General features: G+C 49.8%; 1 long non-coding RNA gene across 1 annotated transcript in view; it reads left to right on the plus strand.

The window, feature by feature from the left end:
* Positions 1-27,580, plus strand: part of LOC114886957 — a 129,124-nt gene that overhangs the window by 19,526 nt on the left and 82,018 nt on the right. Inside the window, exon 2 of the long non-coding RNA XR_003791464.1 lies at positions 18,556-19,005. This is a non-coding gene — a long non-coding RNA (uncharacterized LOC114886957). The remainder of the gene's footprint in view (positions 1-18,555; positions 19,006-27,580) is intronic.

Here is a 27,580-nt window from a genome sequence, read left to right on the forward strand (position 1 = left end):
TATACAGAGGAAGGGGTATTTGAACTGTGACTTGACAGATAAGAACGAGTTTGCTAGGTAGGGAACACAGAGAATAGGAAGGTCATTCCTGCAGAAGGAATAGCATGGAATGTGAGAGGCCATGGCTGCTGGGGGAATGGAACTTGCTTTGATATGGATGGAACACAGAGCGAATAGAGGGATGAGAAAGTGGCTGGAAGGAGAATCAGAGCCAGATCATGAAGAGTTGGAAGGATTTCTTCTGAGAGGTGATCTCCCCGGCCCATGGGAACTTAGCCAGGGCAACTGGGGGCCACACCCCACAGCTGGGTGCCTAGGGAGACTCCAGCCTTGTGGCGTTAGCTCCCAGAAGGCCTGGTGAGGAGCTGTCACTCCCCTGCTTTCCTCTTTTCATTTTAGAGTAAAAGAAGAGGTGCTGGGCGTGGGGTGAGGGGACAACTGGAGATTTAGGGATAAATAGGTCCCCTGGTTTGGTTTCTGCAATTTGCTCTTCTCTGTCCCACAGTGCTTTGTGATCATTTTGGGGAATTTGAGCACCAAGTCCCAGGGTGTATGAGGGCATCTGCTCCCTCCATGGGGAACCCCCTGCTCAGAAGCTGGGACTCTCAGTTTCTAGAGGGTCTGCTGTTCCGGGATGGGTCTCTGAGCTCCGTCTGGCGATGCCCACCTTCCTCCCCCAAACCTTTGCTCTTGTAAGAGGCCTGGGTTCAGGTGGCTGGTGTGGTTCTTAGTGGGCTGACAGCTGAGGGGCACCATCCCTGTCCAGGAGGGATAAAATGACCTCTTGGGAGCCCAAGCCTAATATTTGGGGGCTAAAGCCGTCCTGGGGGCCATTAGCCTCCTCTCCCAACAGATCTTGTCACCATCTGTAGACCCCTTGGCCCCCAGCGGGCAGAAACATTAGCCTCTGAATAGAGCCTTAACAATCTGAGCCTCCCTTCTGTCCCCTTCCTGCTGTTTCAGTTTTTTTTTTTTTCCAAGACAAACAGCCGCAAAGCTCCATCTCTTAATGAAACTGTTTGATGTTGATTAATTATGCAGCTGCCTTATTTGCGCGCACAGGCTGTGGCTTCCCAGCTTCTCTCCCACGCTTGTCTGCCAGGAGCCCTCTGTGAGTCTCAGGCAGTCCTCCCGTCATTCCCACAGCTAGAGCAGGAAGCAGAGGCTAGCCTGCGGGGTCGCATTTGGGGCCGCTGGATGGGGTTATGTGCCGTGAACTCTTGAACCTAAGAAGACAGGGTGCTTGGGTCTTGCCTAGCTCCTCTCCTTTACTTACCAACTGTTTGGCCTTAGACAAGCCATCAACCCCTTGGGTGTTAGTTGCCTTTTCTGTGAAATGGGAATCGCACTAACACCATCCCAGTGGGCCATATCTCGCGTGTCTGTCTATCTCCAGTGTTGGGTACAGTGCAGGTGCTACTGAAGTGGGTTTTTTAATAATTGGCTGGATCAGATGGTCTGTTGGTATCTTTTAAGATGTTACTCCAGGGACCTGTGGGATCTCCACTTTTGCCAGATTTCCCAGTTCCACCTGCTGTAATCAAAGACCCTTTAACTTCTAATGGTCACAGCATCGATGCAGCATCCACTGTGTATAGAGTCCTGTCCTCACCAAGGAGACCCTCCAGGGCCTTGCACCCACACACCAGAAGGCTCTGTTTTGGAGGAGATATGGTGGGAAGGATGGTGGCTGCTTGTGGCTTGTGCACTAAACCCCTGGTGGAACAATGAGGCCATGCCTTGTGCTGAGGCCAAGGCTAGGGAGAAGGGACCAAAAGTCTGTGGTGTCCCTGAAATTCATGTAGATGTTGGGCCAGACAGGAGGAATCTTGTCAACTGGGCTTTGAAAGGGCAAAATTCACACTGAATTACAAAGGACTGAATCTGAGCTGTCTGTCATGGGTGGGATGGAAGGGGGTCTGGAGCCTCCAGGCAGTGAATCTCAGGCTTTCTGGGATCAGGGAACTCTGCAGCTATGGACTCTTTTCCTACAAAATGTGCATGTGTTCCTATACATCCAAAAATATATTGAGGGCCTTCTTGGGGCTCCTGGAACTGGTGAAGGACCCCTGTCTGGTCTAGGCAAAAAAAAATCTGGGGGTTTTAGAAAACCAGAGGGGACAACAGGGACAGCGGGAGTCAGATGGCCTGCCTAGGTTCTCTGTGGGGAATCTGAGGTGGCCTCCTGGGAAGAGACAGAACTCACTGTGGTGAGAGAAGTTTTATCTGGCGACTAAGGAGTGACTGTGGGAGCAGAGGGTAGGCTGCTGCAGCAGAAACATAGGAGCTGAAGGAGAAAAGGCCCTGACATGGCCGTTGGGGGCAGAGGCGGAGATGGAATCAAGATGAAGGAAGAATGCCCGGCCCTTGGGATAGTGGGCGAGGCCGGAAGCAGAGCAGTGAGGCTGTGGTGAGAAGGCCTGCAGAGTGGGGCATGGAAGGCCTGGAAAGGTGTCTGTGTTGACACCTGGGCTTTAGGATTTGGAGGAGTGAGGAGGTTGAGAATCTAGAGAGAGCCAGGGAACTGAGACAAAGCCATGACTTCATCTCATCACTGATTTATGCTTCAGAAAAACATGTGTGGTAAGTATGGACACGGAGACAGACTTGGAGAAGTTAGGAGCCAGGTTCATTGAGATGGAGAGGAGACGCTTGTGGAGGGGAAGGAGCTGGGATTTTAAGCTGAGTCTATGTGACTCCAAGCCCTGCTCTGTTCACCCTATACCGTCTGTACTCGTTCTTCCATGGGGGCTTATGCTCTGGATGTCACTGCTACCTTTCCTCCACAGTCAGCAGTCAGGTGTTTTCAGAACGATGGTCAGAGAGCCTCCCTGTCTCTAGTCTATGGTCACTGGGTTTTGGGGATCCTGTTCTTTTTATGGGAGACCAGTTGGCAGTAGCTTGGTTTCTGAAAAACTGCCAGAGGAAGGATTAAAATCAGAGCTTCAGAAGGATGGCATTTCTTGGCTGAGCACGATCAAGAAACCGAAGAAGAGAGACAGTTCTGGGTGTTGGGAAGTGTGCCAGATGGGGAGCTGGTGAACTGGGGTTTGGTGCTGGTTTGCTGCTAGCTGTCTGGTTGGTCTTGGGTAAGTTACTTTTTCTCTCTAAGGCCTCAGTTTCTTAAACTGTAAATGGGATAATTCATCTATCCATCCATCCATCCATCCAACCATCCATCTGCCTGTCCATCCATTATCCCATCCATCCACCCATCCAGGCAGCAACATTTATTGAATGCCAGCTCTACAGTGGGTGCTGTATATAGCAGTGAGGATACATAGCAATGACAAGGCTGACATGGTCCCTTCCCTTGTGGATCTTAGAGTGGACCAAAGAAGAAAGATATTAAAAAAAAAATCTGTCTCCCAGGGTTGTTTGGAGACTAAACTAATGAGGCTCTGTGGGAAAGGGCTTTGTATTATGAAGCACTTTCTTGGTAGGAGTTCTTATTATCACAGAGGCTCAGTCCAAGCAGGAGCTAGAGAGGCCTTCAACTCATTGAGCCTATGATTCAAAGTTTAGTCCCAAATGCCTCCAATCCCTCCCTATTATCCACCTCACCCAACCCCTGCCTCTGCCTTCAGCTGTGTTGTCCCTGCAGGAGGGAAAGGAAGCCTTGGTGATCAGCTGTGTCCCAGCTCTGGCAGGAGTGGGGGGAGAGCTGAGCTGACTGATGCTAATTAGCAGCATTGAACCTTGGCAAAGCTGGAGAGGCAGATAAAGGGAGGTATGCGTGTGTGTGGGGACCGTTCGCGGGTGGTTCTGCTGAGGGTGTCATAGATTCTTTAGGGACTGGTCCTGAAGTAACTTCTCTCCCATGCCACCCTTGGCTGTGTCCAGCCAATGTCACCTGTGAAGGCACAGTGGAGAGAGTAGAGCTATGGTAGAAGAGAAAGAGGATGGTCCAGAAGGGAAAACCCTTCCAACAGTGACCTTCTCCAGATTCAGGGCAGGAAGCCTACTACTCACTTTTAGGATTTTTTAGAATTGAATTACAGTTGGTTTACAATGTTGTGTTAGTTTCACTTGTACAGCATAGTGATTCAGTAATTTTGCAGATTATACTCCATTATAGGTTATTACAAAGTAATGGGTATAATTCTCTGGTGCTATACAGTATATCCTTGTTGCTTATCTATTTTATATATAGTAGTTTGTATGTATTAATCCCATACCCCTAATTTGTCCCTTTCCTTTTCCCCCTTCCCTTTGGTAACCACAAGTTTGTTTTCCGTATCTGTGATTTTATTTCTGTTTTGCATATACATTCATTTGTATTATTTTTTAGATCCCACATAGAAGCATAGCATACAGTATTTGTCTTTCTCTGACTTATTTCACTAAGCATAATGTTCTATAGGTCTATCCGTGTTGCTGCAAATGGCGACATTTTGTTCTTTTTTATGGCTGAGTAATACTCTGTTGTGTGTATATATATATATATATATATATATATATATATATATATATATACACACACACACACACACACACACACACCACATATTCTGTTTTTCTTTTTTTTTTTGCGGTACGCAGGACCCTCACTGTTGTGGCCTCTCCCGTTGCGGAGCACAGGCTCCGGACGCGCAGGCTCAGCGGCCATGGCTCACAGGCCCAGCCGCTCCGCGGCATGTGGGATCTTCCCAGACCGGGGCACGAACCCGTGTCCCCTGCATCAGCAGGCGGACTCTCAACCACTGCGCCACCAGGGAAGCCCTACATCACATATTCGTAATCCAGTTGTCTGTTGATGGGTATTTTGGTTGCTTCCATGTCTTGGCTATAGAAATAGTGCTGCTGTGAACATTGGGGTGCATGTATCTTTTTGAATTAGTGTTTTTATTTTTTTCTGGATATATACCCAGGAGTGGAATTGCTGGATCATATGGTAGCTCTATTTTTAGTTTTTTAAGGAACCTCCGTACTGTTTTCCACAATGGCTGCACTAATTTACATTCCCACCAACAGTGTAGGAGGGTTCCCTTTTTCCACATCCTCTCCAACATTTGTTATTGGTAAACTTTTTGATGATAGCCATTCTGACAGGTGTGAGGTGATACGTCATTGTGGTTTTGATTTGTATTTCTCTAATAATAGGGATGTTGAGCATCTTTTCATGTGCCTTTTAGCCATCTGTATGTCTTCTTTGGAAAAATGTCTATTCAGGTCTCCTGCCCATTTTTTGATTTTTTTTTTTTTTTTGATATTGAGTTGTATGAGCTGTTTGTATACTTTGGATATTAACCCCTTGTTGGTCTCATCATTTGCAAATATTTTCTCCCATTCTGTAGGTTGTCTTTTTGTTTTGTTGATGGTTTCCTTTGCTGTGCAAAAGCTTTTAAGTGTAATTAGGTCCCATTTGTTTATTTTTGCTTTCATTTCTTTTGCCTAAGGAGACTGAGGCAAGAAAATATTGCTGTGATTTATGTCAAAGAATGTTCTGCCTATGTTCTTGTCTAGGAGTTTTGTGGTTTTAGGGCTTACATTTAGGTTTTTAAACCATTTGAGTTTATTTTTGTATATGGTGTGAGGGAATGTTCTAATTTCGTTGTTTGATACATGTGGTTGTCCAGTTTTCTCAGCACCACTTGTTGACAAGACTGTCTTTTCTCCATTACATATTCTTGCCTCCTTTGTCATAGATTAATTGACCATAGGTGCATGGGTTTATTTCTGGGCTGTCTATTCTATTCCATTGATCTATGTGTCTGTTTTTGTGCCAATACCATCTTATTTTGATTACTGTAGCTTTATATTATATTCTGAAGTCTGGGCGGGTTATACCTCCAGCTTTGTTCTCATTTTCTCAGGATTGCTTTTGCAATTCTGGGTCTTTTGTGGTTCCATATAAATTTTAGGATTACTTGTTCTAGTTCTATGAAAAATGTCATGGGTATTTTTATAGGGATTGCATTAAATCTGTAGATTGCTTTGAGTAATATGGCCATTTTAACAATATTAATTCTTCCAATCTAGGAGCACAGAATATCTTTCTATTTCTTTGAATCATCTTCAGTTTCCTTTGTCAGTGTTTTATAGTTTTCAGCATACAGGTCTTTCACCTCCTTGGTTAAGTTTATTCTTAGGTATTTTATTCTTTTTGATGTGATTTAAAATGTGATTTTTTTTTTTACTTTCTCTTTCTTTCATATTTCTTTAATAGTGTAAAAAACACAACAGATTTCTGTATATTAATCTTGTATCTTGCTACCTTGATGAATTCATTGATTAGTTCTAATAATTTTTGTGTGAAGACTTTTAGGTTCTCTATCATGTCATCTGCAAATAGTGACAGTTTTACCTCTTTCCTTCCAACTTGGATACATTTTATTTCTTTTTCTTGTCTGATATCTGTGGCTAAGACTTCCAACACTATGTTAAATAGAAGTGGTGAGAGTGGGCATTCTTGTTCCTGAATTTAGCGGGGAGGCTTTCAGCTTTTCACCATTGAGTATTATGTTGGCTGTGGGTTTGTCATAAATGGCCCTTATTATGTTGAGATAGGTTCCTTCTATACTCACTTTGATGAGAGCTTTTTTTTTTTTTTTAACATGAATGGATGTTGAATTTTGTTAAATGCTTTTTCTGCACCTATTGAGATAATCATTGATTTTTGTCTTTCCTTTTGTTAATGTGGTGTATCACATTGATTGATTTGTGAATGTTGAACCTTCCTTGTGATCCTGGAATAAATCCAGCTTGAACATGGTGTATGATTCTTTTTATGTATTGTTGGATTCAGTTTGCTAATATTTTGTTCAGGATTTCTGCATCTATATTCATCAAAGATATTGGCTTGTAATTTTGTTTTTTTGTAGTGTCTTTGTCTGGTTTTGGTATCAGGATAATGGTGGACTTATAGAATGAATTTGGGTGTGTTCCCTCCTCTTCAATTTTTTGGAATAGTCTGAGAAGGATAGGTATTAGTTCTTCTTTATATGTTTGGTGGAATTCCCTTGTGAAGCCATCCAATCCTGGGGCTTTTGTTTGCTGGGAGATTTTTGTTACAAATTCAGTTTCACTTTTAGTGATCGGTCTGTTCAAATTGTCTGTTTCTTCTTGACTTAGTCTTGGCAGCCTGTATGTTACTAGAAGTTTGTCCATTTCTTCTAGGTTGTCCGGTTTGTTGGCATATAACTGTTCTTAGTATTCTCTTATGATTTTTTGTATCTCTGTGGTATCAGTTGTTATTGCTCTTTGATTTCTTATTTTGTTTATTTGAGTCCTCTCTCTTTTCTTCTCAGTGAGCCTGGCTAAAGGTTTATCAATTTTGTTTACCTTTTCAAAAAACCACCTCTTGGTTTCACTGATCTTTCCTATTTTTTTATCTCTATTTTATTTATTTCCTCCCTGATCTTATTTATTTACTTCCTTCTGCTGGCTTTGGGTTTTATTTTTTCTTCTTTTTCTAATTCTTTTAGGTGGTAGGTCAGGTTTTTTGAGATTTTTGTTTGTTTATTTCTTGAGGAAGGCCTGTATCGCTATGAACTTCCCTCTTAGAACTGCTTTTGTTCCATCCTATAGATTTTGGAAAGTTGTATTTCCATTTTCATTTCTCTCAAGGTATTTTCTGATTTCCTCTTTGATTTCATCAAGGACCCATTGGTTTTTTAGTAGCATATTGTTTAGTCTCCATGTGTTTGTTCTTTTCCCATTTTCTTTCTGTAGTTGATTTCTAGTTTCATAGTGTTGTGGTTGGAAAAAATGCTTGATATAATTTCTTTCTATCCTCTTAAATTTGTTGAGGCTTGTTTTGTGACCTAGTATGTGATCTGTCTTGGAGAACATTCCATGTGCCCTTGAAAAGAATGTGTATTCTGTTGTTGGGGGATGTAATGTCCTGTAGTTGTCAGTTAAGTCCAACGGGTCTATTGTGTTATTTTCACTCTTAGTATTCTTGTCTCCAGACCTCTTCTTGGGCCATCCTCCCTGCAGGAAATGCCCTACCTTTTCATCACTACGTTCCAACTGTCCTTCCAAACCAGAGCAGATGTCTTCTCCTCCACCACATCTGCCCTTCACCCTAGTTGGAAGTAGTACCTTCTTCCTCTCAATGCCCACTGTACTTGGTTCATACTTCTCTTATGACACATGTCCCATTCTCCTTTGGATCACACATGTTGGGTGTGTGTCTTCTATCCCCAGCATTCTTAGGAAGACCCCCTTCATCCACAGCACATCACAACAGTGCCTGACACTTAGTAAGTGCTTGACAAAGTTCACCAAAAGATGCAAGAATGTCTTTGAAGGTGCATGTTACAGATGAAGAAACTGGGGATCAGAGAGATCAAAGAGTTTTTTTCAAAGCCAAACAGCCGGTGAGAAGTAGAGATAGACTTCAGAGTCAAGTCTGTTTTAGTGCTGTTTATTATTTTGGGGGACTGCTGCAGACAACAGGTTCAAACATTTAAATAATAAATGATAAAAATTAGCCAAACCAGCACCAGTTAAGGGAGGATGTCTTGACCATACTTCTGATCCATTACATGGACAAGCCATAGGTGTGCTGATACTGGGGGGCTAAGGGAGAGCCTTTTTGTTCAGGGGCCTGACATTCTGGAAATAAGTCCAAGCTGACTTCAGTGGGTTTCCATGAGGTCTTTGGGCCCCTGGGGAGTTTCCTCTGTGGAAAAATTTCTGCTTGCTCACCTTACCGTCGTAGCAGTATGGCTCTGAGGACCTTTGAGGCTTACAGTGCAGAATATCTGGAACGGTTGGAGGAGTCCACCATCTGTTCTGCTGTTACACACAGGCCCTCTGATATTCTGAAACAGTTTACTTTACCAGTGAGTTTGCTGAGTCTACATTAACACCTCATTGCTGTAACTTTCTTCTGTGTAAATCCTGGGAGATTTACATGGCAGAATGGTCTTTGGCATTTTTTGGTGACTCAGTCTGACTTAGTAGTTGCCAAGACTTTCATAAAGAAGCTTTTGCAATAGGGGTGGAGGACTGACATCTTATTTTTATTTTTCCAGGTATAGTGGTGTCCATTGTCTTTGTCTGTGTGGACCCCTTCTTCCCTCTTTTTAAGTTACCTTATCCGTATTCCTTTAGGGCATCAACTCTTCCCCTGTTTCTAGTGGGGCAGCAGGCTACAGTTACCTGGGCCTCAGGAGTAATCCCATAGCTCAGCCCTGGTGTCCCTGGCCACAGTGATTGGTCTAAGAATACATATAGAGGGCCCAAGGTGGGACAGTAAGAGTCCTGCCTTGGATTTCACATGGGGCTGCTGAGGGAGAACCAAGACCTCTTTCCTCTGAGATCCTAAGCATGGATAACATAAGCCCAGAGCAGCCTTTGGCCATGCCAACCCAGGAGTCATCCCTCCCATGATCTCAGCTTTGGAGGAAGCTCAGATTTAGTGAGAGAGCACAAGAGCAATGAAAGAGAGATGGAGAAAGGGAGAGGGACCAACAATACCATCTGACTTCTGGTTTTACCCCTGTTCTTCCTAGTTACATCAGCCAGTACACCTCCAATTGTGCACTATCAATTTAAATCCATCCCTTGCTACTGAAAGTAATTACCAAGTAAGGTCATATATGTAACTTTTACACATGCACACGCACACGCACACATACACATATGTGTGTAAAACCACAAAGAAAATAGGAAGGACAGTTTCAGAATTAAGAACATCTTTCAAATTGAGTCCATTTAGCTTTATGAAAACATTACCCTTCTTTTTACTAGTGGAAACCTCATCAAGAGTCAGCACCTGACTGCATACCTGTGTTTCAGAACCACTGATGTAGCCAGAGAACAGGTTCTGAATGGCGAAGGGCTCAAGAGAGAACTGGGATGACTTGGACCCCAGAAGCAAACTCGCCTTTATGCTTCGTTTCATGAGGGCTGTCCCTGCCCTAGCAATTGCACTGGAGGGTGTGTGTGTGTGTGTGTGTGTGTGTGTGTGTATGTGTGGGAAGTCCAAGGTCCCCCCACTCCAGGCCCAGCACCGCCCCACCCCACCAGTGTTTGACTCCTTCTTGTGGTCAGACTTCCTGATTCCTATGGCTACTCTTGGCGGGGGGGTGGGGGGTGCCCTCTCTGGACAGTGGGTATGTGGCAGTGGGAGCAGGAACCAGCAGCCGGTTCCTTGGGCTCGGCCTGGTGTGAGCCATGTGGGCTTTATCTTGCCATTAATGTTTTTCTAAATTGGTGGCAGTGGAGCAAAAAACCCAATTTGTGCCTGGAGCATGCATGATTACTATTGTAATAACCTCAGCTAATAAGAATATGATGTGGGGCTAGGCTGGGAGAGAAAACACATTTCTCATTAGCTTTTGATTAATTACTCTACATAATTTCTTAGTTGTGGTGACCAAGGAGGGTGGGGTATTGCCATTTCCTCACCTCATCTTAACCCCGTGGGCTCGGGGTATTCTAGGGACCGTGGTATTTCGACAGTGGCCATGGAGGGAGAAGTCCTTGTCTCTCCTCCCACTTCCCCTCTTTCTCCTCCTCGCATCCTTTCTCTGTCTTCTCTCCCGCTCCCCTCTCCAGCCCTCCCTCTCCCTGACTTCTTAATCTCTTTTTTTCTCTTTTCCCTCCCTCAGCCTTTTGCTGGTCTTCATGGGTGTCTGACTGGCACTTGGTGACAGCCCACGCTGTCCCCTTGCACAGTCAGGCAGGTAGGTAATGGCTAATTTGCAGGTCCTGGCTGATCTGCCCTGATCCCTGAGCTCAGATTGGATATTTCCTCCTGATTCCCTCTGGACCTCCCCGGTCTGACCTGGGGACCTCTTCTTGGCTCACCTGCTCCTGACACAGGATCGTTTCTGGCCTGGCTCTGTGTGGCTTGGAATTGTTTTTGTCCCCTTACCACCTTACCACAAGCAGAGTGGCCTCCTGGCCTGAGGGCTTCTGTCCCTCTCTCCTGGTCCCTGGCAGCTAGGTCCAGGCTGGATAATCCCTCAGATCCTTATGTCTGGGATCTAGTGCTCAATAGGGCAGTAGCTGGAAATATTTCCATTGTATTTGTAACTCAACGGGTTTCTGTTGGTCCCTACTCTATACCCAGAACTGTGCTAGGCACAGTGGGGCCCTTAGAGAAAAGACAGGTGTGGGTCTTGCCATTGGGTTGGGAAGGGTGTCGAGGAGGGACAGACACTAACACAAGGCAGTGTGTACTGAGTGCCCAGTGGGTGAGGCAGAGAGAGCAGGGTAGTGAGGCTTCTCAGGCTGGAGGTTCGGGAGGCTTCATAGAGGAGGGAGGCTCAGATTTGGATGACAGAGGGGAGGGGACAGGAGAGGGAACTCCTGATGAGGGCATACCGTGAGCAAAGACCCAGAGGTAGGGATGCTTGAGGCAATTTTAGAGGGTGTGAATGTGGCTAGTGTATTTTTAGTGGGAGCTAGTGGGGGAGATGAACTACAAATAAAAATTGGAGGCTGACTGTCGAACATCAGGCTGAGGATTTGGGACATATGTGATATCTGGCTGGGAGTCCTGAAAGGTAATTCAGTGCGAGGGTGAGCTTATAGCAGTGGTTTGCTAAATGGATAATGGTGGGTTGTATTAGTTTTACATTGCTGCTGTAACAAAGTAAATACCACAAAATTAGCAGCTTAAAATAACACAAACTTATTATCTCACAGTTCTTCGGGCCAGAAGTCCAGGTTGGCTTGAACGGTTTCTCTGCTCTGGGCTGTACAAGAAATCAAGATGTTGGCTGGCTGGGCTTCTGTGGGGAGGCTCTGGGAAGAATCCATTTCTAGCATCATTCAGGTGGTGGGCAGAATCCTGTTCTTTGTGGTTGTAGGACTGAAGGCCCCCATTCCCTTGCTGTCTGTAAGTTGGGGCCACCATTATCTCCTAGAAGCCCTCCCAGTTCTTGCACATGGGCCCCTGTATTTCAGAGTCAGCAACAGTGTATCAAATCCTGTTCTTGGAAGCTCTCAGACTTCCCCTTCTGCTGCAGCTCTTCCACCACTTTCCTAGTTTCTCTTGTTGCATCTCTCTGACCTCAGCTGGGTAAAGTTCACTGCTTTTAAGGGATCATATGACTAGCTGGGGCTCACCCAGATAATCCAGGATAATCTCTATTTTAAGGTCCAAAACCCTAATTTTAAGCCTCTGCAAAATCCCTTTTGTCATGTAATGTAACATATTCCCAGGTTCCAGGGACCAGGGCATGGACATTTTTTGGGAGAGGCATTACTCTACCTACCTACCCCATGGGGCAAGACAGATTAGGTGATTCCTGAAATAGTCCTGGTGAATGGAAATGAGGTCTAGAACTTGGGTGTAATGAGAATGGAAAGGCTGGGAGGGCAACACTAGAGGCTGCTCCATGACTGGCTGCATGCGTGTGGGTGGGCGGGAGGGAGTGAAGGGGAAAGGAGGAGTCATCCTTGGATCTAGCTTAGCAAACAGGAGAAAGATGGTAACTCGTCAGTCGCTCTAGGTGGAGGTCAGATGATGCATTTGTTTCAGGCGGGGTGACTTAGGGGTGACAGCATCTGCCAACCTGGAACTGTCCTATGAGCAAGTGGGAACGCTCATCAGGAATGTCAGACCAGGTGATACTCATTTGTGACCTATTCACATGAAAGCAATGATTGAAGGCTTGGGGGGTGCGGGGGTGGATCGTTGTCGTATCCAAGGGAGGGAGACAGGGTAGAAAGGAAATTGGGCTAGAACACTGGGGGACCTCCAAAGAAGAGATGGGAGGAGGAGGAAGAAGAGCTAGAGAGAGTGAAAGAGCAGGCACAGCTGGGCAGCTGGAAGGGAAGGAGGCAAGCTAGGAGAGGTCCCATCTGTGAGGCCAGGCAGCGCTGGTGCTCAGGGTTAGGAAGGCAGAGGTCTGGCAGGAGAGTGGGACAAAGCCCAGGGGTCGGTGATGGGATGGCTATGGGTGATGGGGACAGGTATTTCTTTTTTTTTAATTTATTTTATTGAAGTATAGTTTATTTCTAATGTCGTGTTAATTTCTACTGCACAGCAAAGTAATTCAGTTATACATATATATTGAATACATTCTTTTTCATATTCTTTGCCATTCTGGTTTATCACAGGACACTGAATATAGTTCCCTGTGCTATACAGTAAGACCCTGTTGTTTATCCATTCTATATATACTAGTTTGCATCTGCTAATCCCAAACTCCCAATTCATCCCTCCCTCCCCCCACACTTTGCAACCACAAGTCTGTTCTCTGTGGGGGGACAGGCATTTCTGAGCGAGACTAGGAGGAGAGACGAGGTGGTGTGGAGGGAGAGAGTGGGGACACACACCAGGCTCAGTAGGGTCCACAGGCACTGTGTGTCAGCATGTGGGCAGGGATGGGGCAAGGCCAGGGCCGACTGAAAACAGAGCAGAGGAAGAGAGCACTGCTGGAAGGAGAGGGAGGGGTATGATTCAGGAACAAGGTCCCCAAAGCAGCAGGGGCTGAAGTGCAGAGCCAGGACCTGGAGAGGGGAGAGGCAGGACCTTTGGGTAGGACAGGCTGGGCACGGACTGTGGGCTTCTTAGAACAGAATGTGGGAGCAGAGGCCTGGACTGTGGGGAGGAGGCAGAGGACAGGGCCAAGTAGGGCAGCACATATAGCCACAGTGGGGTCATTCCTATTTTTGGAACTGTCTTCTCTCCCCTGATTATCCTGGGGGGGCCTGGTTCTCCACAGAACAAAAGCTCCTGGGGTGAAAGGAGTTAACTTACTCAAGGGGGTTTGGGGAAAGGAGGCATATGGTGTCTCTCCTGCCAAAGGGTCCTATGGGATCAGGAGAGCACTGTCCCCCTGGCTCTTGGCCCCATCAGCGCGTGGTCAACCCCAGGGCCCTCCACATGCCCAAGGCCCCTGCCAATCCCAGCCTCCCCGCTACTTCTGACGTTTCACAGGCCATTGTTTGAGGCCTAACTGCCTGCCACAGCACAGTGCTCAGAGCCCCCGCCAGCCATTCCACCCGCTGATCCGCGGGGCTGCCCAGAACCGGCTCCCAGTGTTCGTGGTGGCTGGGTGCCAACAGGCAGGCCGAGAATAAACTGGCAGCGAAGGGCGGGCGCAGCCCATCTTAGTGGGCGCCCGATGGGGGTCCTCGTTGTGTGCCTGTCCGCGCGCGTCTGCGCAGACTTGTGGGCCTGGGGGGTGTCCACAGCTCAGTCCTCATTAGACTTCAGGGTTGAGGGGGTCATGGAGGTGGCCGGGGCTTTGGCTGGGCGGAGAGGGCGCAGGAGGGCAGGGCCCGTGATGGAGACTCTGGGAGGCCGGGCCGTGTCCCGAGAAGGGCCGGGGCAGGATGCGGGCGGATGGCTGGAGGAAGGCTCGGAAGGCCCAGGGCTCGGCACCGCTTCCCTCTTCCCGAGCCGCAGCGTCCTGGAGCCAGACCTTGGGCCTGCCCTGCCCCGAGGCCCCGCCCCCCCCCCCCCCGACCCCGTGCCCGGCTCCCAGCGCAGCTTCCCACCTCACGAGGGAAGAGGGAATCTCGCCAGAGATCCATGTAAAAATAGATGTATTTCTGGATAAGCAGCGAGCCTGAAAAACGGCTGAGCCGGAGTCTGCTCCGCTGACAGAAGATCTATGTACTAAATTCCTCTTCAAAATCTGTTTCTCCGGAGACTTATTCTTGCTGGGCTCTGCCGAGCTGGGGGAAGTTGTCGGCATCGGGCGTCCCATGCTCCACCCTTTCTCCCGACTGTTTCCCAGCCTGAGCTGTGGTCACATTAAGCAGCAGGGCAGCTCGGGCTCCGGCCAGAGCAGAAAAGTCAAAAGGGATTTGAATGGCAAAAAGGTCATTCTCATGCATTACCCTGGCTGGGTGGGAAGCCGGCGTGATGCAACGTGACACCCATCCTGGCGGCTGAGAGAATAAGTGATGGCTATATTTATGTTTCCATCTAAATGCATGGATCAAAGCAGACACTTTAATCTATTCAACAACAGCCCAAGGATTAAAAAGTTCCAGGCAAATCACACTCTTAAATTGGTAATATATTTTTGCTTGTCACTTGACAAATCATTTTAGAGAGTGACTCCAGGCCGGGTGAGGGACCTGGAGATTTGAACCTGGCTCCCTCCTGGAGAGGGCCCCAGCACTATAGGATGTGACATGAATCTGGTCACTTGCTGTAGTCCCTGTGAGTCCTCGCACAGGACTCCTGGAGGGGTAGGGGGAGCTAGTGGAGAGTATCAGGCCTATGGTCACATCTCAAAATGTGTTTTAATCTCCAAAAAGCCTAGCAGGTAGACATTATAACGACCCCCATTTTACAGACCAGGAGAACCAGATGTGTGGCTTGCCCGGGTCACACAATAATAAGTGGGAGAGTGGGAAGCAAAGCTCACCCAACCCCAAGCCCAGTGCTCTTGTTCTGCTGGAGCTGCAGTGACAGCAGAGGGCAGCAGAGACTGCTCCGTCACTTGCTCTGTAACTGTTGGCATGTTCCTTCACTTCCCAGTTTCCTCATCTGCCAAACGGGGATAATGATGGCATCCACCTCCTGGGGTTGTCGTCAGGAGTAAATGAGATGACTCAGGGAAGGCGCTTATAGCACGGTGTCTGACACATGGTGAGAACACATGTTTGTGCTGAGCTCTGAAGGATAGGACCAGACAGGAGTGTGTCTGGAGGCTGAGAAAGGAACACAAAAGCATGACTTCTAAGGAATGGTTGAAGGAACTGGGGGCCGCTGAGTCAGGAAGAGAGAAGGCGGCCTCCTAATGTAGGCTGGATTGTGAAAAGAAAGGGAGATCTGATTTGTTCCATGTGGCCCCAAGAGGGGCAACTGGATCCTTAAGGAGACTGATGGATTTCAGCTAAAGAGAAGCAAGAACTTTCTCAACACCAGCGTTGGGCAAAGAGGAAATGATGAGCTCAGGATTCTGGGAGGTGTGCCGGTTAAGGCCAGACGAGCCCTTGGTGGTGATGCTGTACCAATAGATATGCCTGCCCCCGGCTTGGCATTTAGACCAGATTTCTTTAAATAAATATATATATATAATATATATATATTTAATATATATATTAAATATATATTTAATGTTATATATATATATACATTTAAGGAGTTCTTTGTGTGTATTTCATCATTTAATTCTACTGATTTACGCTTGGCTCAGATCCCCACTAATTTTCAGGTATGCACGATGGTTCAGGAGTGGGCCGGGTGGTACGGGAATCGTAAGGCTGCTGCGCTGGACGGAGGCAAAGCCAGCTTTGGGTGAAGGAAGAATTCCTGCCCCCACTAGATATTGGCCAAAGTGGTCTGAGGCGCCGGGGTAGTGCCAACCAACGAAAGAACGGTGTGCTTGGAGTTCGGCAGACTTGGGTTTCCATCTGGCTCCATCTTTTAATATCTGTGTGTCCAGCTGAAAGTCTCCTAATCTCTCTGAGCCTCAGTTTCTCCACATGGGAAACTCTGAAAGCTTCCTTCCCTGTTCACGTTTCAGAGGCGGTGTGAGAACTGGGGAGAAGCTGGCCTTGCTGCTGCCTTGGCCTTGGGAAAGGGGCGCTGTTCCAGCAAGGGGAGGGGCGCCGTAGGCACCCCGCCCTCTGGCTGAGCCATATCCTATCCGGGTGACCGCCGGTCCGCAAAGCCACCTCCCAGCGGCGTCCCGCCAGTTGCAGGGCGCATGCGCGAGCGTCCAGGGCGGGGTCAACGCGCTGGCGCGCGGCCAAATCGCACCATCTGCCTAAGCGGAAATGCAGCGCAGGTGTGAGTTTGGGGGGCAGGTGATTGTTGACGGCTGAGCCAGCTCTCCCCGCATATGGTCCCGGGGAGGCGGCAGCGGCCCGCGTGGTCCCCCGCCAGGGCCGGCGCTCTGCGCCCTCCAGCGTCTTCAGCCGGTTCCCGCGTGAGAGCTTCAGAGCAGCCAAGCCAGGGAGGTCAGGGCATTATCGGATTCGCTGTACCAGCGTGGAAACCGAGAACCAGAGGTTAAATCGCCGGTCCAGAGTCCGGGAGCCAGTCAGTAGTGGGCCTGAAGCAGCCCTCCAGGTCACTGGACTCTTAATTCCATTTTCTTCGCGTGACCCGCTGCGCCGTGCAGTTCAGCAAACATTTATGGAGAGCCTTGTGTGAGTCAGGCGCCGAGCTGGGTGAGCTGGGTGCTGGGGGTGCTGACCCGCGCTCTGGCTCTGTTAATGGAGGGTGCAATTTTAACCCTCCGGTTTGGCCCCGAGGTTCCCAGTCATACCCCACAACCCAGTGTCAAGACACCCAGGTACCTGAGGTGTTTCTCTGGACCACAGGTCTGGCCGGTTCACACCTGATGATTTGCTGGGCCAGACTCCTTGGCTTGCCGTGCAAGGCCTTTCTGAATCTGGCCTCAGTCTACCTTTGTGGCTCCATTCTTCCCTGTACCCTTCTGGACCCCTGGGTCTAGCTGCCCAGGTCGACCACCCACTCTTCTACAGCTGTGCTTGGGACCTCAATGCTCCTTTCCAGCCAGGAACTTGGCTTGTCAAAACCGACTGGTGAGTTCAGGCCCAGCTCAAGTGTGACCTCCTCCCTGCAGCTCTCTTTGATTCTCCACCCCTTCCAGATTCTCCCCCATCTACAAATGATTCCTTTGCCTATGCTTCCTGCCCTTTGCACTGGCCTTTGTGATGACATGAGGCTGCATGGTACACAGTTCCAGTGTGCCTCCCCCACCCCTTACCTGCTGGATTGTGGGCTCCTCGAGGCCTGGGCCTGGGTCTTACTAATCTATGATACCCGCCCCCCCCCCCAGCTTGATGCCTGGCCAACAGAAGATGCTCAGGGACACAAAGGAGATGGTGTATGTGAAACTGTTTTGTAAAGTACCACACAGTGCTAATCCTGCTGCTGCTAAAACTGAAAAGTGTTTAAAAGCCTATGAAATAAGGAGGTTCATCTCAACTACCCCCAGTTTTTAAGTTATAGATGATTTTCATTATCAATTTAAAATCACAGTAATAACAATAGCTTAACATTTTTAAAATATTTATTTATTTTTAGCTGCATTGGGTCTTTGTTGCTGTGTGCGGGCTTTCTCTCTAGTTGCGGTGAGTGGGGGCTACTCTTCCATGTGGCGCACGGGCTTCTCATTGCAGTGGCTTCTCTTGTTGCAGAGTGGCTCGTAGGCTCAGTAGTTGTGGCTTGCGGGCTCTAGAGCACAGGCTCAGTAGTTGTGGTGCACGGGCTTAGTTGCTCCGTGGCATAGTGGGATCTTCCCGGACCAGGGCTCGAACCCGTGTCCCCTGCATTGGCAGGCAGAGTCTTAACCACTGCGCCACCAGGGAAGCCCTTCAATAGCTTAACATTTAGTGACCTTTTTGTGCCTGTGAGTATTAGCTATTATTATTATTGTAATAGGAATATATACACATGTACATAATCTTTCCATTTCTCCATATTAATTAAATGATCATTAGGACAATATTGAAATAAATGTTACAAATATTCAAATGTGCTTCAAGAAATTCTCAACAAAATGTCCCCCCGTCAAGTGCTTCTGTGACCCCTGGCTCTCAAGGGCCTCGGTGGATGGAGCCTGTGGTTGTCAGGTTTCCCTGCTAGGTCAGGAGCTAACCCCTGGCCTAGCAAGATACTCCACGTGCTGTGAATTTGTCCCTTTTTCCTAGGAGCGGAACCAGCAGGCCTCTTTTCCTTGCCTTTTGGGACCAGAAAGCAGTGAACCAGGATGGGACAGGCCTCTTCAGAGTCAGACACATACAGGTGTCTTAAAGAGGAACGTGCATCTCTGAGTCTGTCATCAAAATTTTTATTCCAAGTCTGCATGACATGAGGATTGTTGGATTTCTGTCCTTTTGGTGTTTATGGAGGACACAAAAAAGAATTACTATGAGTAAATAAACAGAGAAGATTAAAGGCCTTTCTCTATGGGGGCACCGTTTATGAGGCAGCAAGCCAGGAGACTTGTTTCTGGGATTTTGTGATGCTGCTGCAGCCGTGAACCACATCCCATTTCTGAGTTGTTGCAGTTGGAGCTCCTCAGCTTCTGAGTCTTCGCATCCAGAGGCTCTGATCTCAGCCCATGTGTATGTTCTGGGAGTGTCCCTGCCAGCACACAGGTGAGTATGGACGTGCGTTTCTCCCTGTAAATGTGGGTCTGTGTGTCTAAGGTGAGTGTGTGCACCATCTGTGCATGTGGGTGTGTATAGAGAAAGTGTATTGGGGTGACTGAATCTTTCTAGGGGTGCAGATCATATATTATGGATGAATGTGCATTTGTATGCAGGGGTCTGTGTTTTTCAGTGTGAAAATGGGGCAAGGTGTAAAACCTTGGGTGTATTTGGTGTGAACAGGTGTCTGAGTTTGGGAGCATGGGTCTCTGTGTTCACAATGGAGTGTGGATGTGCATTTCTCAGCACGTGCCTCTGCCTGAGTGGGTGGGTGAGAGAGGGTCGTGGGTGAGTGGACACATGTGCACTGCTCATGTGTAGCTCTGCAGACAGGTTCCTGCAGACTCCATATGCCCAGCTCCTGTGTCTCCTCCTGGCTTGGTTGCTGCCTCCGGTCCCTTGTGGTTCTGCCTTGATGGTCCACAGAGAGATCAACACCCTTCAAACCAGCTGCCTCGTTGGCTGTGGCTCACTCGGTTGGTCTCCCAATGCGTGCAGTTGCCATGGAAACCAAAGTAGATCTGTTTCTGTCTGCCACCAGGTCCCTGGGCTAGGGCAGCTGTGGGCCAAAACCACCGTGGTGAGGGCTGGCTGGGAGGAAGCGAGGAGGGCTCTGGGGGACCCTCTGAGCCAGCTTCTCTTCACATCCTCTTGGAGCCTCTTTTCTGTCTCCAAACACAAGGACAGATCCCTGCTGTCAGGCAACTGGGATCAAAACAGCCCTGTAAGACAAGGGCCTGAGCAGTTGACTTTTTCACACACATACAAAATCCTTTCCTGAAAAAAAAAATTCCACATTACTATGCATGTCATTTGTATACCATTAATTCAGTGCCTAAAATAAAGTGGCTTTTAGGAGAGAGCTGGTGCTATCTGATAGGAGAACTCTGTACATGCTTTTGTGGCCTGACTTTATAATAGGCATCTGCTCAGACTTCGCTGCATTGGGAGAACTTGAACATAACAGTGTTAAGCATTGAAGAGATCACAGATCCTGTTTAATTTTGAAAAACTGAGTAGCAAGCACAAACCTAGCTGTGTAAGCAAAGGGCGATACGTTGTTAGGGAGACGCATAAAAGTGGCACAGCCATAACGCAAAGCTAGGGGATGATTAATAGGAGAGTTAGGATAGTGGTTAACTCCAGTGGTTAATGGGGAGGGTCACAGGAGAGGGGGCTGGGGAAATGGGGGATTCTAAGGCACTAATAACATTGTATGTCTTAACCCAGGTAGTGGAGACTCAGGTGATTGTTACTCTTTTCACAGCACATACATACTTATACTCTTCTGTATGTGCGATGCCTGCAATAACAAATCACCCATGCTGAGCTTGTGGCCCTGGCTTGATCCGAGTAGGTGGTAAGAGGCAGTATGGGGTCAGGGGAGGAGGACAGGGTAGGAATCACGCTTTTATGGATGGGTTCTGGAGCTGGCTCTAGCACTGACCAGCTGGTATGTGACCTCGAGGAATCCTCTCAACTTCTCCCAGCTGCAGTTTCCTTGTCTGTAACATAATGATGAATGCATTGGACTTATTCAAGTAAAAATTAGTTTTGAGCTTTCTTTGTGTGGGGCACTGTGCTAGGAAACAAAGTCGTGTACAGATGTCACGGGAGCACATGATGGAGTGAGGTGAGCGCACTGGAAGGGGCTCGACGATGATGATGACAGGAGGGGCTCTGGGGGGACAGGGCTGGGAGAGAGACGGCAGTGGAGGAGGTGAGTTTTGAATTGGGTCTTAAATGATGGGCCAGATTTCAAGTGCCTGAGACAGGGAAGGAGGAAATGAGGAAGGAGAGGCTCAGGGCTATCAAGGGGGAGAGGTACTTGGAGAAAAGCGCAGACCTGTGTGGCTGGAGTGCCAGAACTTGGAGGATGGCTGTGGCGTGGTATTTACAATGAGAAACTCCCCTGATTGGGCTGGAGAGGAAGACAACTGGCCCACCTGGGGGAAGGGGTAGGGGAGAGGGAGAGGGAAGGTCAAGTGCTGTTGCCAGTCCCCCTGTCCTGGGTGCAGGTGACCACTTGGTCCCCAGGACCCTGATGCTCAAGGCTGTGGGTCCCTGGAGACAATCTGGACACCCTCACCCCTGGGCCTCTGCATTGGCCAGACTGTGAGAAAAGACCCCTCCCTCAGATGAAGGCCTTTGCCCCCTGGGCACATGAGGCCTCCACACCCCATACACATCCAGACAAGCCTCACGCAAGCCAGCTGCCGGGATGGGTGTGTGTGGCAGCAACACTCTTTGGAAAGTTCCCAGGGACAGGACAGCACTGGCCAGGATGTCTTGGACAGCCATCAGGTTGGCCTCACCCTGCCCTGCCCAGCACCCACACTGGCCTCTTCCCTGTAATTCTGAGCGCGTGGTAATAAGGGAAGGAGGCCTGGAGGGACCAGAGAAGCTGGGTCCACATCCTGGCTCCATTTCTTCGGCAGAGGGACAAGTCTCCAGCCTTCTCTGATGGGTCTGAGGCGTCCTTGTCTCCGTGAGGAGTGGACCAGCAATCACACAGGAACTTTCCATGTAGGACAGTTTGCCCCTTCCAGGGGGGAATGACTTGCTTATCTCTGACCCTCACTTGCTGGGCATCATTTTCAGGAAACCATGCCGCTTTGTCTTGGTGAAGATGGTATCTTTCATTGTTGAAGTGAGTAAAGTGTTCTTGATGTTGCACGAGTATAGCGTCAGGGCCCCAGAACACCTTCTCCCTGCGGGATGCCTGAATGATGACTTACTGGAGTGCCCCCTGGGGAAGCAAGGTCACTTGTGTTAGATCGTTCTGGGTGCACAGCACCTGCTAGGCAGATGAGCTTTGTGAGCAAGCTGGGAACTGCAGGCCGCCGGAGGTGGGGGCCAGGAAAACCAAACAAGAGGGTTTTCTCCTGACTGTCTGCTGCTGAGAATCCAGCGTTGGAGATGGGAGGTTCCCATTCAGGGACCGCTCACCCCAGGCAAGGTGGTGTCCACCGCACGGACCATGACAACTCCTAGGGAGGGAGCCTGATGCCCGTCATTTATGTACCCACTGAACACGTGGTAGGTGCTCAGTATTTATTGAACGAATGTCTTTGGGGCAAATTCAGTGTCACTGATATTCTTGAATTTGATGATTGGTGAAGATAGGAGGAGGTAGCCTGGTGGTGTCAGGGGTCCACCATCACTACTCTTAGCGGCAGAGAGCATGGGTTTTGGAAACAGTTAAGGGTCTGAGTCCTGGCTCTTCTGTTTACTTGCTGTTTGACCTTGGGCTTCTGTTATCCTCAGTTTCTTCATCTCCAAACTGGGTGCCTTTAGCACCTGTGCACAGCACATGAGGATCAGATGAGATGAGTCATGTAGAGGGCTCAGCAAATGCCAGTTACTGCTCAGTCCACAGTAGATGGTGGCATGTGCGGTGTGGTCACTGGGGCGAGAGGGGTGCAGTGTGGAGTGGAAGTGGCGGAGGGGGGAGTCTGGCAGGAAGGCAGGTGGGTTCTTGGCGAGGCTTGTTTGTCAGTCAGCTGGAGGGCAGCGGGCGGTCATCAGGTCAGTGCTGTGTGTGAGAAAGACAAGCTTGGGTGAAGGGGAGAGCCATGCTTAGCATCAGGCAGGATGTTCACTTGGCCCGTTCATCCCTTCGTGCACTCATTCACTCAGCGAAGGTGCGCTAATCATCTAATCATCCACGTTGTTCCGAGCACGATTCTAGGTACCAGGGATACAGCAGTAGCGTAGGGACTTACTCTGGTGAAATCCCGTGGAATACTTTTATCATTCAACAAATGTGTTTGGGGCATTTGTCCATTGCATGATTTTGTATTTATCTGCCTTGTGCTTTCTAGTAAGTCTTTTTGAGAATGTTCTAACTTCACCTGGGCAGACTATGAAGAAAAGGGAAAAATCTGTCCATGGTTAGATCAGAAGAGATGGGGGTGTGGGGACAGGTCACGTCATGAGACTAGGGGGGAGTGGTATCGCAGGTGGCCCAGCCCCACTGGAAGGCCTGGAGGGAGGGGGTTCCTAGCTTGATGCTGATGGGAAATTCAGACCAGGAATTCAGCCGCGCAGCAGATCCCTCTCCTCCCCGTTCCTGCTCCAGCTGTCTGGGACCCTGCATCTCATGGCTGACATGGCTGTGCCTGGCTGACTCCAGATTTTACCCAGTTCTTGACCATCACTGGCCTTCCCCGCAGCCTATGGCTCCTGAGCCTCCCCCCTAAACTTACCTTACCCCGAAAAGAGCAGCAGCATCAGGACCAGAAAGAACCACACGCAGCCCCTTGGAAATAGCCCCTCTCTCAAAGATCAAGATTAATCAAGGCGAGTAGAATTGGCAGTTATGACGATATGGTCCAGTGTGGTGTTCTGGTAAATTCTTGGTTCCTGTCTACAAGGATGCTCTGATGAGTGGCTTAGGAGATCCCTCCAAGTTGTGGCACATCCACAGGGCTTTGTCAGTAACCCTGAGAGCAACACCCCGTCCTGGAGATGCTGTATTAGTCAGGGTTCTCCAGAGAAACAGACCAATAGGATATGGAGATTTGTCCATTTATTTATTATATTTATTGGCTCGTGCAGTTATAGAGGCCAGGAAGCCCCACGATCTGCCTCAAGCAAGCTGGAGAACCAGGAGGGCCAGTGCTGTAATTCAGCCCAAGCCAGGAGGCCAATTAGGAAGCTGGTGGTGTAAATCCCAGGCTGAGTCTGAAGGCCCTAGAGCCAGGAGCTCTGGTGGATGTCCCAGCTCAAGAGGAGAGCAAATTCACCCTTCCTCTACCTCCTTGTTCTGTTCAGGCCCTCAACAGATTGGTTGAAGCCCACCCGCATTGATGGGGGCGACCTTCTTTACTTAGTCTACTGATTCAAACACTAATCTCTTCCGGAGACACCCTAATAGACACACCAGAAACAATGTTTTGCCATTTGGGCATCCCTTAGCCCCATCAAGTTGATGTATGAAATTAACCCTCACGCATACTCAGCCCCTCTTCCAACCTGGCCGACAGCCTAGTTGCTAGAACTCACTTTATTCACTCTTCCATCTGGGCCTTTGCTCCAATACCTTCCCCTGTTCTCAGTTTAGCAGATTCCTACCTGCCTAAGCACTGTGTCAGAAAGAACACAGCCTCTGCAGTGGATGAATCCACATACAAATCTCAGCTCTGCCCTTTTCTTTTCTTTCTTTTTTTTTTTTTCTTTGCGGTACGCGGGCCTCTCACTGTTGTGGCCTCTCCCGTTGCGGAGCACAGGCTCCGGACGCGCAGGCTCAGCGGCCATGGCTCACGGGCCCAGCCGCTCCGCGGCATGTGGGATCCTCCCGGACCGGGGCACGAACCCGTGTCCCCTGCATCCTGCATCGGCAGGCGGACTCTCAACCACTGCGCCACCAGGGAAGCCCTCAGCTCTGCCCTTTTCTGTACGAGCTTGGGTGAGTCACGTAAGCCCTGGCCTCTGCTTCTTCCTAGGTGAGAGGAATCTTGCAGGAGGATGTAAGGATCATAGGAGATGTGGGTAGCGCCCCTGGCACCTGGCAAAGCACTCAGCAGATGGCTGGATTCAGAGGCTTTGTTTCCTTTTTGGAAAAAGACTGGATGTGCCGACCTTATTTTAAATGTAGCTACTAAAAAGTCCACCTCCTCCATGAAGTCTCCCAGGCCACCCCCCAAACATCGTCTTTAGCCCTGTGCTGCTCCTAGGCCCCAGGCCCTTGGTGATGTCATCAGGGAGGCCAACTCTGTTGTATGTTTTAGGGCAGGAGGGAGGGGAGTGTCTTGTCACCTTTACTCCCAGTCATGGAGCACTTACAATACATGGAGAATGTTTGCTGACTTGTGGAGGGTGGGCAGGAGCTGCCTGGAGGAAAAAGAGCTGAGGGCTGGTCCCGTGGCCTTGGCAGCCAGGATCTATCCAGGGGATGGGGAGGGGCCGGCAGCCCTCTTCCTCACTTGCCCCCTGCCCCATCTCCATTTGGGGGCTCCCACTCCCTCCTCCCTGACCTTGTTTCTTGTTGGCTCAGCCCTGTCCTGCTAACGAGCTGAGCCAGCCTCTCTTATGTGCTGACTCAGTCCTGTGGCTCCCGCTTCCTCTGCCCTTGTTTGAAAATGCCAAGTTAATTGCTCTGTAGCTTCAGGCTGCACTGGCAGGGGCATGGCCCCCCTCTCTTCTCCCCTTCCACATGCCCCAGCGGTCTCCAGCCCTGGGCCTGCCCTCTGTGGACAGGGCAGTGGGGTGGGTTGGGGAGAGGGGCAGAGGAGTAGAGAAGGGGATGGGCTATCACTGTCCATTAGGGAGAAATGGAGATGGGGAGGGGCTGGCACTCTTGGAGCCTGGTCCCCATATTTCCTGGCCCTTGGGATCTGGGAGATGCCAGCCACTGCCAGGATGGCCCTGGGAGGGAGAGTGAGAGGGAGGCTGTAAGCACTGGTGGGTGGCCTCTCAGATCTGTGTCAGAGCTGAGGGCCAGGAGGGCGTGCTGGGAGGGAGACCTTAGACCTCAAACAGGGAGGAAGGAAGGAATAGAAGGAAGGAAGGAGGAAAGGAATGAAGGAGTGGGGAGAGGAGGAAGGAGGCCAGTGGTGATTCTTGCACAGAGAAACTCACGTAATTCCTACAGGATGAGCTACAGATGCACCATCCAGGGTGGGAATCACAATGTTTAACAACGGTGTGGCACCAGCCCTTACTAACAAGGATGGATGCAGGGCCAGGTGCTGGGCAGGGTCCTGGAGGCCCCTGAACTGCGCCAGAAGTTAACCCTTTGGTTGCTGGGTCTTGGGGAGGTGGGGGAGGGGAAAGAGCAGGGTGTGGGTAGTGAGGTGTTTCAGTATTTTCACATGATGAGCTCCATAGCCTCTTGGTCTGTTTAATCTTTGTTTAGTGAGTAGGTACAAGTGGAGGGTGAATGCCAGCCTGGAGCTGACAGGGGAGGGAGCTGACCTCAGTGGGAAGTGGCAGAACGCAGACCTGGGTGACGGTGAGTCAGGCGCCCCGTGACAGTCTGAGGGGCAGGGGGGGAAGATGCCCCATGAGGGCTTGCGGAACAGAGGATGGGTGAGGGCAGGGGCTGGGCAGACCTCCAGAGGCCCTGGGGGAGGCCTGGGATGATGCAAGCTAATTCATTTTTTTAAATTATTATGACAAAGACAGAGGAGGAAGGAAGAGAGGTTAGAGGAAGCTCTAACCACCCCCCGCAACCCCTGGGGAACGTGAAGGTGTAGATGGATGAACGACTTCTCTCTGGTGAGGATGTAGCTGCCTCTTGGGGGTGCGCACCGTGTTTCCAGGTGGGTTTTCTGGCATCAGCGTCCTTGAAGTGATCTGACTAAGGGGAACAGACCCTCCTTCTTCCTTTCCTTCCTTCTGTGGGAGCTTAGGGAGGTTGGGGTGTGTGTGGGGGGGTGTCGGGCCAGGAGGGGCTGGAGGAGAGCGGTGAGGAGAGCAAGGAGAGCCAGGTAGGGCCTGCCCTCTCAGCTTTGCTCTCCCCAAGAGCTGTTTCTGTTTGTCGTCTCCTCTCCAAAAGCGGAGATGTTTTCTGATCATCTTACAACTTCTCGAGCCAGAGGCTTTCTGCAGACTGCACAGCAGGGAGAAAGAAAGGAGGGGAGGAGAGAAGGAACACATGAGAAACAGTGGGCTTCCCAAGTAGGGGGACATCTGCTCTGGATTCCAGATCCAAAATGCACCTGGCGTTAGCGTTAGGGACCCGGGGGACCCATGGACGGGCCAGTTTCAGTGCTTATTAGGGCCCTGGCGGGAGTCCAGCTGGGGCAGGCCACTTCCCCTCCCCACCACTGGGCACTTTGGGGCCTGCTGGTCACGTGCTTCTCTTCTCTTCCCTCCGTGGGTCTCCAGCCAGTCCGCCGGCTTGATGAATTAGCCCCATAGATATTCCGTAGGGAAAGCAAGCACATATCATATATATCTTTGACAAGTTATTATTCTCCCTTATCAGGATTCGGGTGCATCCTGCACCCGCCATTACTCACACCGCACCCCCGCCCGCCTGGGCCCTGGCGCCAAGCCTGCTACTCGGCAGCGCCCCGCCGTGCGCCCTGCCTGGCGTCTGGGTTGTGGTGTGTGGGAGTGTGTGTCTGCGAGTGTGTGTGGAGGGCTCCGACCCGTCCTCCATGCCGGGACCTGAGCAGGAGCCATCCTGGCCCCCTTTAGGCCCAGTTGACTGGACATCCTTCCCCAGGCAGGGGCTGGGCCCAAGACGGACCTGGTGGCATTCTTTGGTTCTCTCGCAGGAGCCAGGAGCAGGGGTTTTGTCCCAAGGAATGTTCTGATTTGGGCCTCATCCATGTCTGTGTGGTCGGGCTGCGGGGGGTGGGTATCCACCCTGTCCCCCACCCCTGTTTCCCTCTGCTGCTGGGCCTGCCCCTGGTTGCGGGCAGAACTGACTGCTGGGCCACCTCCTCTCATCCCAAGGCTTCTTGGAGCCCAAAGGGGCCCCTCAGGGCCGACTCCCTCACCCTCACCCCCCCGCAGGTGGCTGAGGCCCAGTGGCTGGAGGTCTGGGGGGCAGCCCTGATGAATGAGATGT

The sequence above is a fragment of the Monodon monoceros genome, unplaced genomic scaffold (assembly GCF_005190385.1).
Source record: "Monodon monoceros isolate NGI ecotype Baffin Bay Population unplaced genomic scaffold, NGI_Narwhal_1 Super_Scaffold_7, whole genome shotgun sequence".
Lineage (NCBI taxonomy): Eukaryota > Metazoa > Chordata > Mammalia > Artiodactyla > Monodontidae > Monodon > Monodon monoceros.